The following is a 15,511-nucleotide window of genomic DNA, read 5'->3' as shown; positions in this document are numbered from 1 at the left end:
ATGAGCGAAGCTGTCCCTGCGAAACTGTGGAAAAATTTGCGAAACACATTGAAGTCAATAGGCGTCAAATTTTTTTATGTGCGCAACAAATGCATTGTCAATGGGCTTTTTGCTTATGGCGACTTTTTTTGTTTTGGGGACAATTTTGTCTAGGCAAATTTTTGTCTCGTCAATTTTTCGCGGTGGATTTTCGCCGAAAAAATTTGCAGATGGTGAAGTGCGTAATTTTGCAGCGGATACATGCCTGGCAAAAAAATTCACTCATCACTAGAGATCGATCAGCTCTTAACAAACAAAGCACAATTTGTTTGCAGCCATATTTGTGTAAGGAAATCATCCAATCAGAATAGCACCAGCTCTTTTTTCATTTGAGTGTCTTTTTAGGCTTCATATAATCACCACTAAAGGCAGCAAACCATTTTTGAACACCTGATTAGTCTCAATGGAGAATTCACATTTGTCAGTAAACAAGGGTTATCTATTTTGTAGAGCTAGGAGAAATAAAGGGTCATATTTGCCAAATTTCTACACAGCATACTTGCAATGGCATGTGTAACATCCTGCCTGGAGTTGAACCTGTGACCTGTAGGTTGCTGTGTAGGTTCTCATGCTGCAGTGCTATGCATGAGGACTACTAAGGTTCTGGTTCAATCTTATAGCCATCCTTCTATTCCCTGGTAGGCATGGTGAACTCAGCTGTTGCTAGTCTGGCCAAAGGTGCTCAGTATTCACCATTTGTCTAGCTGAAAAAAACCCTGCTTTGCACTGACTCACTGCCCGTTTTAGGTCAACCGTGCTTGGCCCTATGTGCTCTGTTCCCTGTGATTGTTGTTTCTTTTGACTCCTGCTACCTGCTCCTGTCCCCTGTGTGACTGCCTAGTTCTGACCCTGGCATGTTTTTGAGTTTGCTTCACCATTCTGCTCCTGTCCTCTGTGTGACTTTTTGTTTCTGACCCGAGCTTGTTCCTGACCTTGAGTTTGCCTCACCATTCTGCTCCTGTTATCTGTGTGACTTCCTGGTTCTGGTCCTGGCTTGTTTCTGAACTTGAGTTTGCCTCACCATTCTGCTCCTGTGCTCCTCTGTGTGACTTTTTGGTTATGACCCAGCTTGTAACTGGCCTTGAGTTCTCCTCACCATTCTGCTCCTGTCCTCTGTGTGACTTCCTGGTTCTGACCCCGGCTTCTTCCTGACCTTGAGTTTCCCTCACCATTCTGCTCCTGTTATCTGGTTCTGACCCAGCCTGTTTGACTACATCTATCGCCTTCCTTATCGGCAACTTCCCAGAGTATACATTTGGTGCCCTTGCCTGCCCTTGTGGGAGTACTGGATTCTCGTGTTGTAAGTGCTGGAGACACCCGAGTAAGAATCCAGTCACTCCCCGGGGGTTTGGGTTTTCCATATGTGACAGGTAAAACTGCAATAGTGTATCAATACACAACATGACCACAAAATTATGCATAATCTACTGATGCAAACTTTGCCCAAGTCAAATGGCTTGTAATTTCCTAAATTTGGGAAGCTTTTTTGAAAAAATTACATTTGCATTGCCTGAAAATGCAGGGGAAGGCACTCAGAAGATTTAGCTAGATTCTAAACAGTCAACAACATCCTTAAAGTTTTGGCTTTGGTCAGATAGAATCTCACAAGAATTGGTAGGATTTAGCCAAATTTCCAGCAGAATTTGTCATTTGGTTCATCCCCTGGCTATAAGATGCTCAGATTCTGGGAGTTGTTATTATTCCGCAGTTGGGAAGCTACAGGAAAAATGAGTCTATAAAGGTGAAACCTGTAAGAGACATTGTAAAATAGATTAAATTTGTCTATAAAACACTTAAATCATAAAAACCAAGGAGCAAATTAGCTTTAATATTTCAAACTGTAAGCTTTATGAAACCAGCATCTGATTGGTTTGCTGTAGGGTGATTATAAAATGTAATGTGGTGTAAATGATACAACTGTTTTGTAAATCACCCCCCCCAATTAATTGTTAACTAAAATATCACTGTTTATCCCCCTCTTACTTGAATGTACACACACACAACTAGGTCTCTAAATTTGCACTAAATCTGGTATAGATGGACCCAGCACTGTTGATGGCAGGCGATCTTGAGCACACTGATGCAATAATTGCAGTGTTGTGTTAATGACAACAGGCAGATTTCTTCACTCTCTGTTCTGGAGTGCAAAGATCTGTGCCTCCTGTGTACAATCTACTTTTTGCACTTTGCATCCTCCCCGCACCTTTGTAAATGAGGCCCAATGAACATTGTGTAAACAGCTCCCTGTTTGTTGTGTCTGTCTCTTACAGATAGTTGGCGTACATTATTAAAGTGGTTTATCTGCACACTGGCAATCTGATCACAAGAACCAGGACATTTGTAAAATGAAAACACAAAAAAACATAGATTTATAGTAGCAAAAACAATTAGCAAAAATTAGGTTCTGGACAAATCCTGATAAAAAGTCTTAACTTGCCTGCAGTCAGAGCCCTTATTTAACTTCAAAATAAACCCCTTCCCAAAGACTGACATAAAATATCTGCAGGTGTGGCTACTGCTGCTACAGTTTTATTAATAACTGTGGTTGAATTGCAGGAATCACAGGTTTATATATGGGGATTGGATAAGTGCTGCAGCTCAAATCTGCTGTCTGTAGTCATAGATGTCTTAGAAAGGTCAAGTCTTTACTTCACCAGTGCCTCCTGCTGGTATGAGTTCCTTCCACATTTATAAATACTGAAAATAGTTTTAATCGTCCTGTTCCTTAAAATCTGTTTTGACGTTCAGTTATGACCCTACATTTATCATGCCCCTTTAAAACAAATATGTTTCCTAAGTTCTTGCATATGAATGGAAACTGCAAGTGACAATGGTATTACAAAAAGTGCAGGCTATGCAAAGCACAGAGAAAACATCTAGGGTGGAAAAGGAAAACTAAACCATGGGGGGCGGTGGGGGTGGGGGGTTGAAATACAGCAATTTTGAGCAAAATTGAGCAATAAAGAATTTGATGCAAGGAACCATGTTTTCCCAGTACATATTTGTGCTGCATTTTTAATCATCATCAAAGCACTAATGAACAGTATTCCTTTTGTGTAAATGTGCAAAGCTCTCTGAGTTTCAGAAGAGGAGCAGAACTCTTCTATAACTCGCTGTTATAGAAATTATCATAGAGTGCTAAGAGGCCTGTTCTTAAAGGGATACTGTCATGGGAAAAAAAATTTTTTTCAAAATGAATCAGTTAATAGTGCTGCTCCAACAGAATTCTGCACTGAAATCCATTTCTCAAAAGAGCAAACAGATTTTTTTTATATTCAATCTGACATGGGGCTAGACATATTGTTAATTTCCCAGCTGTCCCAAGTCATGTGACTTGTGCTCTGATAAACTTCAATCACTCTTTACTGCTGTACTGCAAGTTGGGGTGATATCACCCCCCTCCCTTCCCCCCCCCAGCAGCCAAACAAAAGAACAATGGAAGGTAACCAGATAGCAGCTCCCTAACACAAGATAACAGCTCCCTGGTAGAACAGCACTCAATAGTAAAAACCCATGTCCCACTGAGACACATTCAGTTACATTGAGAAGGAAAAACAGCAGCCTGACAGAAAGCATTTCTCTCCTAAAGTGCAGACACAAGTCACATGACCTGGGGCAGCTGGGAAATAGTCAAAATGTCTAGCCCCATGTCAGATTTTCAAATTGAATATAAAAAAAATCTGTTTGCTCTTTTGAGAAATGGATTTCAGTGCAGAATTCTGCTGGAGTAGCACTATTAACCGATGCGTTTTGAAAAAAACATGTTTTCCAATGACAGGATCCCTTTAAATCAAGACTAGACCCTGTGCCTACTGGTGCTTGGCTGTGTCTAGGGACACAAAAAGAGTGCATGTGTATGCCCTAAGCACCTGGGGCTTAAGATGACCCATTGGCACAAAGAACTGTAAAAGAGGAAAATTGGACAATTTTACACAACCACATGTAGGTACGCAGGGATGCTTGAGGTAGAAATGGGAAATTCTGCCTTCTTTTTATCTGGGACCTACCTATGGTATGCCTACCATACAACACTGTGGTTGTACTTCTGACAATCATTTTCTTCAGATTAGGTGGTTGTCTATAAAACAAGAGAGGTAGTTCTGGGAATATTTGTTTTAGTTGGGTATCTGTATGAACATGGGTTGCAGGTCTCCAGCTATTTTTCTAATAATGTTCAGTTGTGGGTAGTAGGTAACAACAATAGGTAACCTGTTGTTTTCTGTCTTTTCTTTGTAATCCAAGAGTGTGTATTTGAGTTACTGTGGATTTGATCATCAAAAACCTGCGGACGGTATCCCTGATTAACAAAAGTTTTCCATGAGGAATGGGGATGTTTATTTCTGTCATCAAGGTTTTAGCAAATCTGGTTGTATCTCAGAGCCTGGCTAAACACAATTTGGTTTTTTTTATGTGATGAGGATGAAAACTGTCCCAAATAAGATATGCAGGACGGCCAGTTTGTTTTTGGTATAGGGATGTTTGTATGGTCCCATTTTTTATGTAGATGGTTGTATCCAAGAAGTTGATGTGTCAGTAAGAATGGTTAAAAATAAGGTTGATGGTGGGGTGGAATTGGTTAAATCTGGTGGAATGCCAATAGTTCTTTGATCCTGTCCATATGTTAAGTATGTCATCTATATACCGTAAAAAGGTATATAACCCACAACTGAACACTATTGGAAAAATAACCTGCAACCCATGCTCCATATAGATACCCGACTCAAACAAATATTCCCGGAACTACCTCTCTTGTCTTTTAGACAACCACCTAATCTGAAGAAAATGATTGTCAGAAGTGCTCTTCCTAAAACAACTAAAGCAGGTACATTTCCCTGCAACAGCAACAGATTTAAAACCTGTAAATATATCCTGTGCAAAGATCAAGTTGCTATACCGAATACACAAAAAGTCCACACCATTTTGGACCACTATTTGTGTTTTTCATCCAATGTGGTATACATGATTACATGTACTAGGTGCTCTACAGGAGGCTAATATATTTGTGAAACAGGACAAAAACTGTGCACAAGGATGAACCATCACAGACATAAAATCAACACCAAATCATGTGGGGCAACACTTCTGCAGTCAAAATCACAGTCTTCAGGACATGCAGGTCTTAATTCTAAGGGCTAGTCCACACGGGGAGATAGCGACGCGTTTGCGGTCGCGGCGACAAAGCGCCACGACAGTCGCCGCGACCGGCGCAGGCGACAGTTTTGTATGGGCGCCTATGTAAAAACGCCTGTGCTAACCACACGAGGCGATGCGCTTTTCAACAGTCGCCTGAAAAAGCCTGGCGAGGCATTTTCAGGCGATGTATGTATGTATGTGATTGTCATCGGATTAATTGGTAGCTTTTTATTCAATGCAGCAGAAAATATAGATAAAACAAATCATTGTAGAGTACAACATAACTACTGAAGAAGCAATTATGTTATACTGAAAAGTAAATTAAATTATAAATGCCCTTTGATTTCAAATACCTTTAAAATAATTATGTATTTTCTAAGGATGGTGTATTGAGGGGGAAGTTCAAGATGTTCCTTGTGCAAGTTTCACTATACAATTACTATATACTGTGCACTTGCTTTTGACCTACTTTATCCCAAGAAACTTCTTACTAATGGGGTAATTGAGAAATTAACTTAGAAATAGCTTTTCTTATCAATAGAAAGGTTATTGCACCATAAGCACAGAAACATTGACATTTGCTGTAAATTAGAAGGCTTGTCTATGGAGGAGTGGATGGTTGTGGTGGTCAGAATCCTCTTAGATGAAGGGGTCTGAGCTTTTGAGTAGCCTTCTCTTGGTTTTGTGCAAGTTCAGTGTCAAGCTGTTCCAAAAAATTCAACTTTTAACATTTTCTTAGCTCATAAAAAGTTAGATATAAATAAAAACATAGCCATTACAGCCAATCTATTGTAATCATTGGTTCATCACAACCAGATCTCATCCTAACTGGCCTTCAGGCAAGTCCCCTCCTTTACTATTTCAGCCCTGTGCAGTTTAGGAGCCTCATACATGTATTTGTTAAATTTTTTTATTTATAGGTAACCAGAATCACAAAATATAAAGTGTATTTATTGTAACCTTTTTCTAAGGTGACCCACATAACACTACAAGTCAGCTTTGGCACCCAATGAATTGATCTGGAATTAATTATGTACCCTATTCTAACTACTATTGTGTTTGGTAGGAAATGTTTTTACAAAGGAGATCATGAAGCACTGCCCTAATTAGTAAGGGTTCCCAACTGTGGATTATAGCTGCATGATTTACTTTTTTTTGGGCATACAGCACATTTATTGGGGGCCCTGAATACTAATTTTATAGAATAACCATTTTTGAACCAGATTCCGATTGCATCTCATATCAGATACCTGGTGCTCTGTAATACTCAAATAGAGACTGACCTGGTATACAGCTGGATATATGTGCGCACAGTCTTTTGTACAGATTATTTTTGCATATTTTCTAGGCAATCAATACCTAGAGGTATATAAATATTTGCTGGTATCAGTAACTGATCTGAACTCTATCCAGGTTGCAAAGAAGCAAAGAGAAATATGTATTTGTGGTCAGTGTGATTATGAAACATTTCCTATGCAAATCTTGTGAGGTCAGATAGCAACCTTGTGTATTATGTATCAAACAGACATTTGTATTGGATGAAAGGGTTTGCAGGCTATAGACTTTAGTTATAATTGGGTTATTCATTAAACTGAAATAGTTCTGGCAACCGAAAATCTGTTGCCAAGAAATCCCACGAGGGAACACTGAGTTAGCTTAATATATAACCCATGTCTTTTTAATAAGGAAAGGAGTTTATGTACTGCCTTATGAGGAATCATGCAGTCAACCCATTCATTCCTGCAGAGAACTTTCATTTGATCTGGGCATACACAAATATTAAAACTTCGGGCTCATTTACAAAAGCAAGGAGCAAGAGCAAAGTGCAAAAGTGCACACACAATTGCATACTTAAATGCTACATGCTCATCTGTAATTGTGCTTTCAATAAAATTATAGTCATATCCATTGTTCAAAATATAGTGCTACAAGAACAAAGAGCATTTCCTTGGTCATGGGGTATATCAGGGGTCCATTGAGTAATAAAGATAAATAGGCTAGGCATAGGTGACTTTTTACTTCCTGCACAGAACATTTAAAACAAAGAACTATTTAAGAGATAACATGGAAAATACATTTTAACCCTTTAATCATGATTAATTATTCTTTATTTATAAAACACCAACCTATTCCACAGAGCTATACAAAGATATTCACATCCCTCCCTGCCCCAGAGGAGCTTGCAATCGAAGGGCCTTATCACATTTGCATATTATGGTCACACTTTTATCAGGAACCAATGAATCTGCCTGTCTGTTTTTAGGAAACCAGAGTCCCGGTGGGAACAACTACGCAGACATGGTTAGACAGTGTAGACTTTGTGCAGAAAGTGCTCTGACGGAAATTAAACCTAGATGCTAGCATTCAAGGCAGCAGTGCAAGCTACTTAAGTCTTTCCTTAGTTGCAGAGGGTGATTTCTAAAGGACCATGTACATACAAGCTATTGATCAACAAATATACATATAATAATAATAAGCAGACTGGAAAGTTTAAATGTGGCTGAATGTGTCATCACAGCTCCTGTGTATGACAATGTGAGTATGCATATATGCATGCAGGGGTGATTCTAGTGGCTTTCACAATGCCGCCCCCATGCTAACTTTACACCAGTGGGGGCTTCATCACTAGCGCAGAGAGCACAATTCCACTCTCTGCACTAGAAGAGTCAAATTTCCAGATTAATAACCAGAAATTAATCTCTTAGTTACCACAAGTGGCCTTTTGCCGCACCTGGGGCACTGCCTCCAGAGGTTCTTATCTTGCCTCATGCCAGAAACACCCCTGTGTGCATGAAAAGCATTTAATCTTGTCTATGTATGTATATATAGTAAGAGAATATTTACGTTTCCTATTCCTTCAAACCCTGCAGAGGGCCCAATTGTAGTCACAACAATCTTTGCAATATTATCATCATTTACTCTTCTGTATTGCTCAGTAGCTCATGATGTGATGAACTTATAAACGTTACTATGTTCACAATATAGTGGGCACCTGCAAACACACTGGGATTCTGGAGAGAAAATGCTGAATTTTGGATAAAATTTTAAATTGCACCCAGTGGTGTAACTTTGGAGGCCAGGCCTCATGGGCAACGATGTGGGAAAAAAATTAGGGTCACCTGCGAAGCATGTAGACTGGCACTCTAAAGGACAACTGGTTTTTATTCAACCAAAGCTTGCCTCCAAGTTAGGCATTTAAAAATATGCACCTGCTTCGAGGCCACTGGGAGCAACAGCCTATGGATTGGTGAGCTCACAAGCCACTGGTTGGGGATTACTGCCCTTCATCCTATAAATCGGGAAAATAATTGCCTGTTTGTGATTGTTGCTTATTTGAATACTGCACCTAAAATATTTAATCCCTACCAATCAGTTTGTTCCCAGTAATGCAGCAGATGCAGGATAATAAAATAGAATATTTCCATATACATATCTGTTGGATCTTAGATGAAAATCACATAAACTATTGGTAATACATCTAATGCTGACTCTATTCCTTTTTGTATTTTAATCTTTCCTTTTAGGTTAAGGCTTGTCTTCCATTTGGAAAGGTCACTGCCTTATGGGGGTTCTATCAAAATAGAGAATTAGTGTGAATTCACGTCAGATTTCAGTTGGCTTGGACTGCAGAAACTCAAACATAAAGGTCCATTCAGCAGGGATGAAAGAAACATACATCAATTTGTGACAGTTTTCATGGTAAGCATATTGTCATTGCTTTGTTGTTAATGGCAGTATCTATAGTACCCTAAATTGACCAAGTCTGAATTCCTTAACTAACATATGCTTAGTTTTATACACAAACAAAAGCAACTTCTTTTGTGCCTGACCCACCAAACACTGAGTGATCAAAATGAAATCCTTTCACTCATTATATCTAAAAGTGAAATTCAATTGTTTTTAATTGAGTCCCAAAAAAAGGAGTTCCCTCACTGAGGTTATCCAGGGTCAGATGCTTGCAATGACTTTGTGACTCCTGAAATGTGAAAGAAAAGGTAGTCAGTATCCCTGCTGGTAAGACTGCCTGCCACATTTGTTTTTCTTCTTTTATGCTTTAATTTAATAGCAATCAGCACAATATGGCTGCATTTGTGTGAACAAAAGAATGGGCAGAAGCTACATTTACAGCTCACTGTGCTTTTAAAGCTACAATAGCACTGTTACTTTGATATCGAAAAGTGCCTTGCAAATCTACCATGCGCTGCTTTACTGTTAATAAGGGGACAGATGTGCTCGCACTTGTAAGTTAAGTCTACCTTCTGGTGCCTTGTAAGAAGTTTGTCTTGCATTAATCACTGCACTCAACATTTCAGCTTTTGCAAAGACCTTTCTACAAGGGGTATTCACCAGCTGTTGGAGAAAATTATGATGTTTCTTTCTTCCTGTACACTGCTTGAGTGGGATATTGAAAGATTCACATCAATAAAAGATGTTTACTTTATACCTCTCATCACCTTGAAGCTCATATTTCACTTTTTACCCTTTAATGAGAATAACCTGTGATTCTGCAGTGAGCTCAGCCTGTGGCTTTTTTTTTACTTTTTTAGGCAGTCATATTTTACTAATGGGGGTTATACGCCAAGCACATAAATGGCACAGTTTGCAGTGTTTTTCCCAGTACACTGCACTTTTTATTTCCAAATACTAGCGCCGTTATCCATACTAACCAATCTTGTCTCTTTTTTTTTTTTAACTCATTTCTGATTGGCTGTCCTTGTCAACAGCACTGTTATGTTAGTAAATGAAGTGCTTTGACATTCAGTATATTGCTCTTTTAACATATCAGAAAATGTTTTATACTTTTGTGTTGTGTTTGCAACCCTAAATATGATATTTTAGGCAAACTTAAAAAAGAAAAAAGTCACAATCACTGGAGGTGCTAAAGATATCCAGAAAATAAAGTGTAAGGGAACTGACACCACAAGGCGCAGGGATTCTGCTGCAAAAAGTACCTTCACCACCACAACTTGTTTCGAGCTACACTGGCTCTTTTTCAAGAGCTCTTCTTTTATACCAGCTTTTTTTGCTACATGGTGCCAACAGTTAGGCACTCCCCAGAGATTGTATTCACTTACCTGATACCCATGGCAGGTGCTCCTGGTAGCAGAAAACTGCATTGGCCTGCGGGTTATTCTCAGTGAGCATCACTGTTATACCAATAAAATTGACACTAAATTATGTCCTAAAAGGAAATGTACTAGCCATACTATCAGATTTATTTAATAACTATTGCCTTGCAGTGGTGTAGAACATGTTTTTGTTTTGGGTATTGCACATCAGTCTTGCTGTAGAAGCACTGTAATGCAAAAAGTATAAAACATTGCCATACTGATGTATTCAAGAGCCATTCCTCAATTTCTTATATTGACTTTTTTAATTTGAATAATGGAACTATATTTATTTTCATATATTTATGGCCCTCCACCCCCATTCCCGTCTCAAACTCCCCTCCCCCTTTGCAAACCTCCCTTCTACATGACTTCATTTGCATCTCCTCATTCCTATGGCTGCGGCTAAATTATAATGGGGGGACTCAGGTCTGAGTTAGTGGGGACCATAAGGACCAGAGTCAACCAGGTGTTCTCCCAGTGCCCCGCCAGCCCAGTCTGACCTTGATTTCCATTAGAACTCACTTTCCATCCTCTTGTTTCTGGCTCAGCTAGCAGTCTTAGGCTTGCCTAGGCTTATCACTGGCTAACTGATACTTATAGGTATCTACTGATGGTCATAACCTAGTGATCTGTTGATGGAGCACAATAGCATTAGTCGGAAGAAGGCCTTAAGGTGGCCATACACGGGCCGATAAAAGCTGCCGACAGACCAAGTTGTCAGCTTATTGGCCCATGTATGGGGCCCCCCGACGGGCTTCCCCGATCGAGATCTGGCTGAAAGTCGGCCAGATCTCGATCGGATGGGACTAAAAATCCCGTCGGATCGCGCCCGCATCTGTTCGTTGATGCAGTACCACGATCCGACCGCCCGTTACCATTTGTTAGGATCCGATCATTGGGCCCTAGGGCCCATGATCGGATCAGCCCAAAATTGCCCACCTCAAGGTGGGCATATCAGGGACCGATCCGCTCGTATGGCGACATCGCCAAACAAGCAGATCTCTCAGTGTATGGCCACCTATAGTTAACACCTCTTGGCACTGATAACTCTATAAACTTTCTCATAATCTACACACGACAGAGAGACAAAAATCATAAGGAACAAATCATACTTGCTGTCCCCAGTGAGATACTGTGTGGTTATCCAGAAAGATACATTTGAGATCCCAAGGTATAATGAACACTTTTTATATTATTAATTTAGTTGTCATTCACCAACTGACTAATTGATTTAAGGATGTTTATTATTAGTACTTTTTTGTAGACAAGACACATTCAGAATAGGATTAGAATCCCAGAAGTATACATCAAAGGCTGCTATTGCTGATAGCGCAAAATTAATGATGCCTCAGAGGTGTAGCTATTTCCCCTTGCTAATCAATAAAGCATGACTGCCACCTCTGTGATAAATATGTTGCTCACCGGACATCCGGTTTTAAAAATAGCTGCTCAAAGCCACATGGCTGGAAAGCTCACAGAGACCTGCTTGGCACATCATAAATTAAATTACTGGGATCCACAAGGCTCAGTTTTGATTTATTTAGCACCAGAGAACACATGTTTGTCACTGGCAGTATAATAACTTGCCATGTCTTTTATCTATATATATTTATCTAATGTACAACATTAATTTTGAGTTGATCAGTTCAGGCTTTCATAGATCTCCTTGCACAAACGTTGTGAGTTTTAATTGACGTTTTAAAAACCAAAAATGATTTCAAAACCAATGACATAAGATTTTTAATCAGGTTTAAAAGTTGGGTTTGTTCCGGCTGGCACCAAGACTAAAGCCACATTAGGCTGCCTATAGACTCAGGCCGAAACGCTACTGCTAACAGGTACTGTGTTGACTTTTGTGCAAATACACAGAGCTGATTTTGGCACTGTAATACGTGAGTATGCATTTGCACTCCAAAATCCATTCTTGTTTCTGTCCGTGCAGACCCTGGAGGGGGCTGAGGTAAGTGGTTTGGCTGTTTCTCTCCCCGTTTATACACAAAAACAGCCTAGTGTGGTTTTATCCTTAATTCTTTATTATATCAAGTCACCGGGAAGATTTAGCTAGCCCTGTGTGGCCTGCAGTCTATAGGCCCACCAATATTTCCCCCATAAAACACATCAAGTATCATCTGAAAGTGTTGTACCAGATAACACAAAATCAATGCAGTGATGCAGGTGAATGCAAAACAGTACTTTACAATAATTATCATGCTTAAATGCAACCAAAAGCTTAAAATGAAACTCTATAGATGGCCTTTAAATTATTTTCCTGGATCTATTATCTGGGAAGATGCTATCCAAATGCTTTTAAAACCAACAGTATTTTTCTGCTGTGTGTGCTGTGAATTTTTTTTGCTTATTATTGTGTGCTTAGCTACTTCTATATAATAAAAAGGTAATCGGCACTATAAACTTTTAAGAAGCCCAAAATTGATGCCCTGGCAACAGCCCTCCTCAGACAGGGGCTCATGTCAATACTTGTAAGGGGTTAGCTGCCTGAAAAAACACCTGTACCTACATCTGACAGGTGCTTAAAGTACACTAAACAGCCCTGTGTACCAATAGCTTAAGGCAATGCCTTTTAATTGATTTTTAAACTAATCTGAAAAAAAAATCCATGTTCAAACATCTCAGCAGGGTGTTTCAATGTCTTTTAGCAGATTGTACTCTCATTGTAATATATTCTCTTTAAACGGTCAGAGTGATAGTTTTGACCCCCCCTTAAACTCATCTATCATTAGCAAATTAGATCTGTAATTCTATTTTATACATTTCATATTGCGAAAAAAGTCCCATTTATGATTGTGTGGTGCTTTTTGTAAGGCTCTACTAGGAGTTGAGCCATGGACCTCTTGGTTTCTAGATGCTTTTCCCCACCACTGAGTCAGAAAGGCAGCCAAGAAGTACCTATTTAATTTAGGTCTTGAAGCAACCTCATGGGCTGTTTAGGTCCAGTATATCATATCTGAATCCCCCTTTATGATTTCGGCACTTTTTCGACTGAGTTTCTAACTTTCACTGTTTCCTTTATAGTTTAAGTAATAAGACCAAAAACTAGCTCTTGCTATTTCTGTCTTGCCAGGTCTTGTCTGAGAAACCTTGCCTTGTCTGATTAAGGTTATGGGCACACAAACTGTTGCCAGTGGCTGTTGTCAGCCTGAGTAATTTTGTAGGCTGAGAAAAGCAGATTTGTTCAGTGCCCCTGCTCCATTGTTTTGAATCAGGTCAGTCTGTGTGTGGTCACACACTGACCTCCGCTTCAGCTCCGCTGTGTGTGAGCGTGCAGTGTGTTGTGTATTTGCATAAACTGTTTTAAGTTTTATAACGTTAATTACCTTTGAAGGATGTTAGAATGCTGCAGCATTGGGAATAGTGGGAGGCGACTGGGAAGCTAGTCTCTGTGTGTGTGTGTGTGTGAGTGTGTGTGTGTGTGTGTGTGTGTGTGTGAAATAAAGATGGTGAACTGATAACAGCCTGTCTGCATTACTGAGATATAACACACAGGTTGATGTAATTCAAATCAATGGAGCAGGGGCACTGAGCAGATCTGCTTCTCTCAGCCTGCAAAAATACACAGGCTGACAACAGCCGCTAACAACAGCCTGTGTGCCAATAGCCGAAGAATCTTTGCTTTATCTGAGAACTCTTGCACTGTCTGGCTGGTATTCCAGTCCTATTTTACCCTGCTCACCTGCACTGCTCTATACCGTCCCATACCTGTTTCAGTCTTTGTTCTTTGTCCTCTCCAACTGGTGTACCTTCTTCCTTGGGGCCCAAACAGTCACTTGTCAGAATACTTATGGCAGGCATTTCCCAGTTCTAAGACTCACTTATCCCTTACACTTTCCCATGAGCTAAAAAATCTGCCTAAATCTTCTAACTTTACCCTGCTCTGAAAGATTATGCCTTCTAGGCCAAGAAGAGCAATAATAATCAACTACTTGTTTTGAATACAGTTCTTACTATGAATAGCAAATGGAAGTAACAGAGCTTACAGTTAAATTGCTTGTTAGATCTCTGGATTTGCTTCAAGGGAAGAAGTCCAGTTAATGGTATGCTATACCAATGGGAGAGTGCCCTTAAAATGTGGATTATTTTAAAATCGAAGTGCTTAGAAGAGAATACATTAAATAAAGTAAGTCAGTATGTGATAAAGCATAAGGGCAGAGTTTAGTTATGACACTAAAAAGATACAGAGACCAGAAATTATAACATTATTCTGTCTAATATGTCTTTGCATGCTCTTTATACTTTTACCAAACCCTTTACATTACCAATCTGATCCTATGTTCCTCTATGTGGGGGTATGCCAAGTTTGTGCTGCACTAGTCAGTTTGTACAGGTATAAGACCTGTTATCCAGAATGATCTGGTCCTGGGGTTTTCTGTAATTTGATTCACTATACTTTGTCTACTAAATGTAAATATTAATTAGACCCAATAGGATTGTTTGCCTTCAATAAGGATTCTTTAAATCTTATTTGGGATCAAGTACAATGTACTGTTTTATTAATGCAGAGGAAAAGGAAATAATTTTTAACAATTTGAACTATTTGATTAAAATGAAGTTAATGGAAGATGGCCTACCCATAATTCTGAACTTTCTGGATAACCGATCCCATACCTGTATTACAAATTCTAACTGACAGGTTGGCAAAACACGGAGCACCAAAGGAAACCATCATTTGTCCATTAAAAAAGTAGAAATTTATTGAGCATTTTTAAAATCCAAATATAGCATGCCCAGACATATTAAGGGCTGTCCACTCAACGCGTTTCGTGGCGCTCCTGATGAAATGGTGGGAGGCCCTTAATATGTCTGGGCATGCTATATTTGGATTTTAAAAATGCTCAAGAAATTTCTACTTTTTTAATGGACAAATGCTGGTTTCCTTTGGTGCTCTGTGTTCATCAAATTCTGCATTATCATTGGCTGTGGGGGATCGCGGCTAACGTGCAGCACATTCGAAAACAGCTGAGTCAGTAAGTGCTCCCACTACCTTTATGCTTTTGGACTAGGTTGGCAAAACAGCCAGGTTTAGGAATTACAAGGAACAATTACTTACAGAAGCAGACCTATTCGCAAAAATGATCAATGTGACCTATAGCTAAAGTTTAATGTACATAAATATTCTGAAGACCATTTTTTTTGTGTCTGTGTCTCTTAAGTAAAACAGTGAAGCAAATGAAAGCAACAAATAAAGAAATTATGGTAACCGGTTTTAAAAA

The sequence above is a fragment of the Xenopus laevis genome, chromosome 3L (genome assembly GCF_017654675.1).
Source record: "Xenopus laevis strain J_2021 chromosome 3L, Xenopus_laevis_v10.1, whole genome shotgun sequence".
In the NCBI taxonomy this organism is placed as follows: domain Eukaryota; kingdom Metazoa; phylum Chordata; class Amphibia; order Anura; family Pipidae; genus Xenopus; species Xenopus laevis.
Note: the sequence above shows the minus strand (reverse complement) of the source record.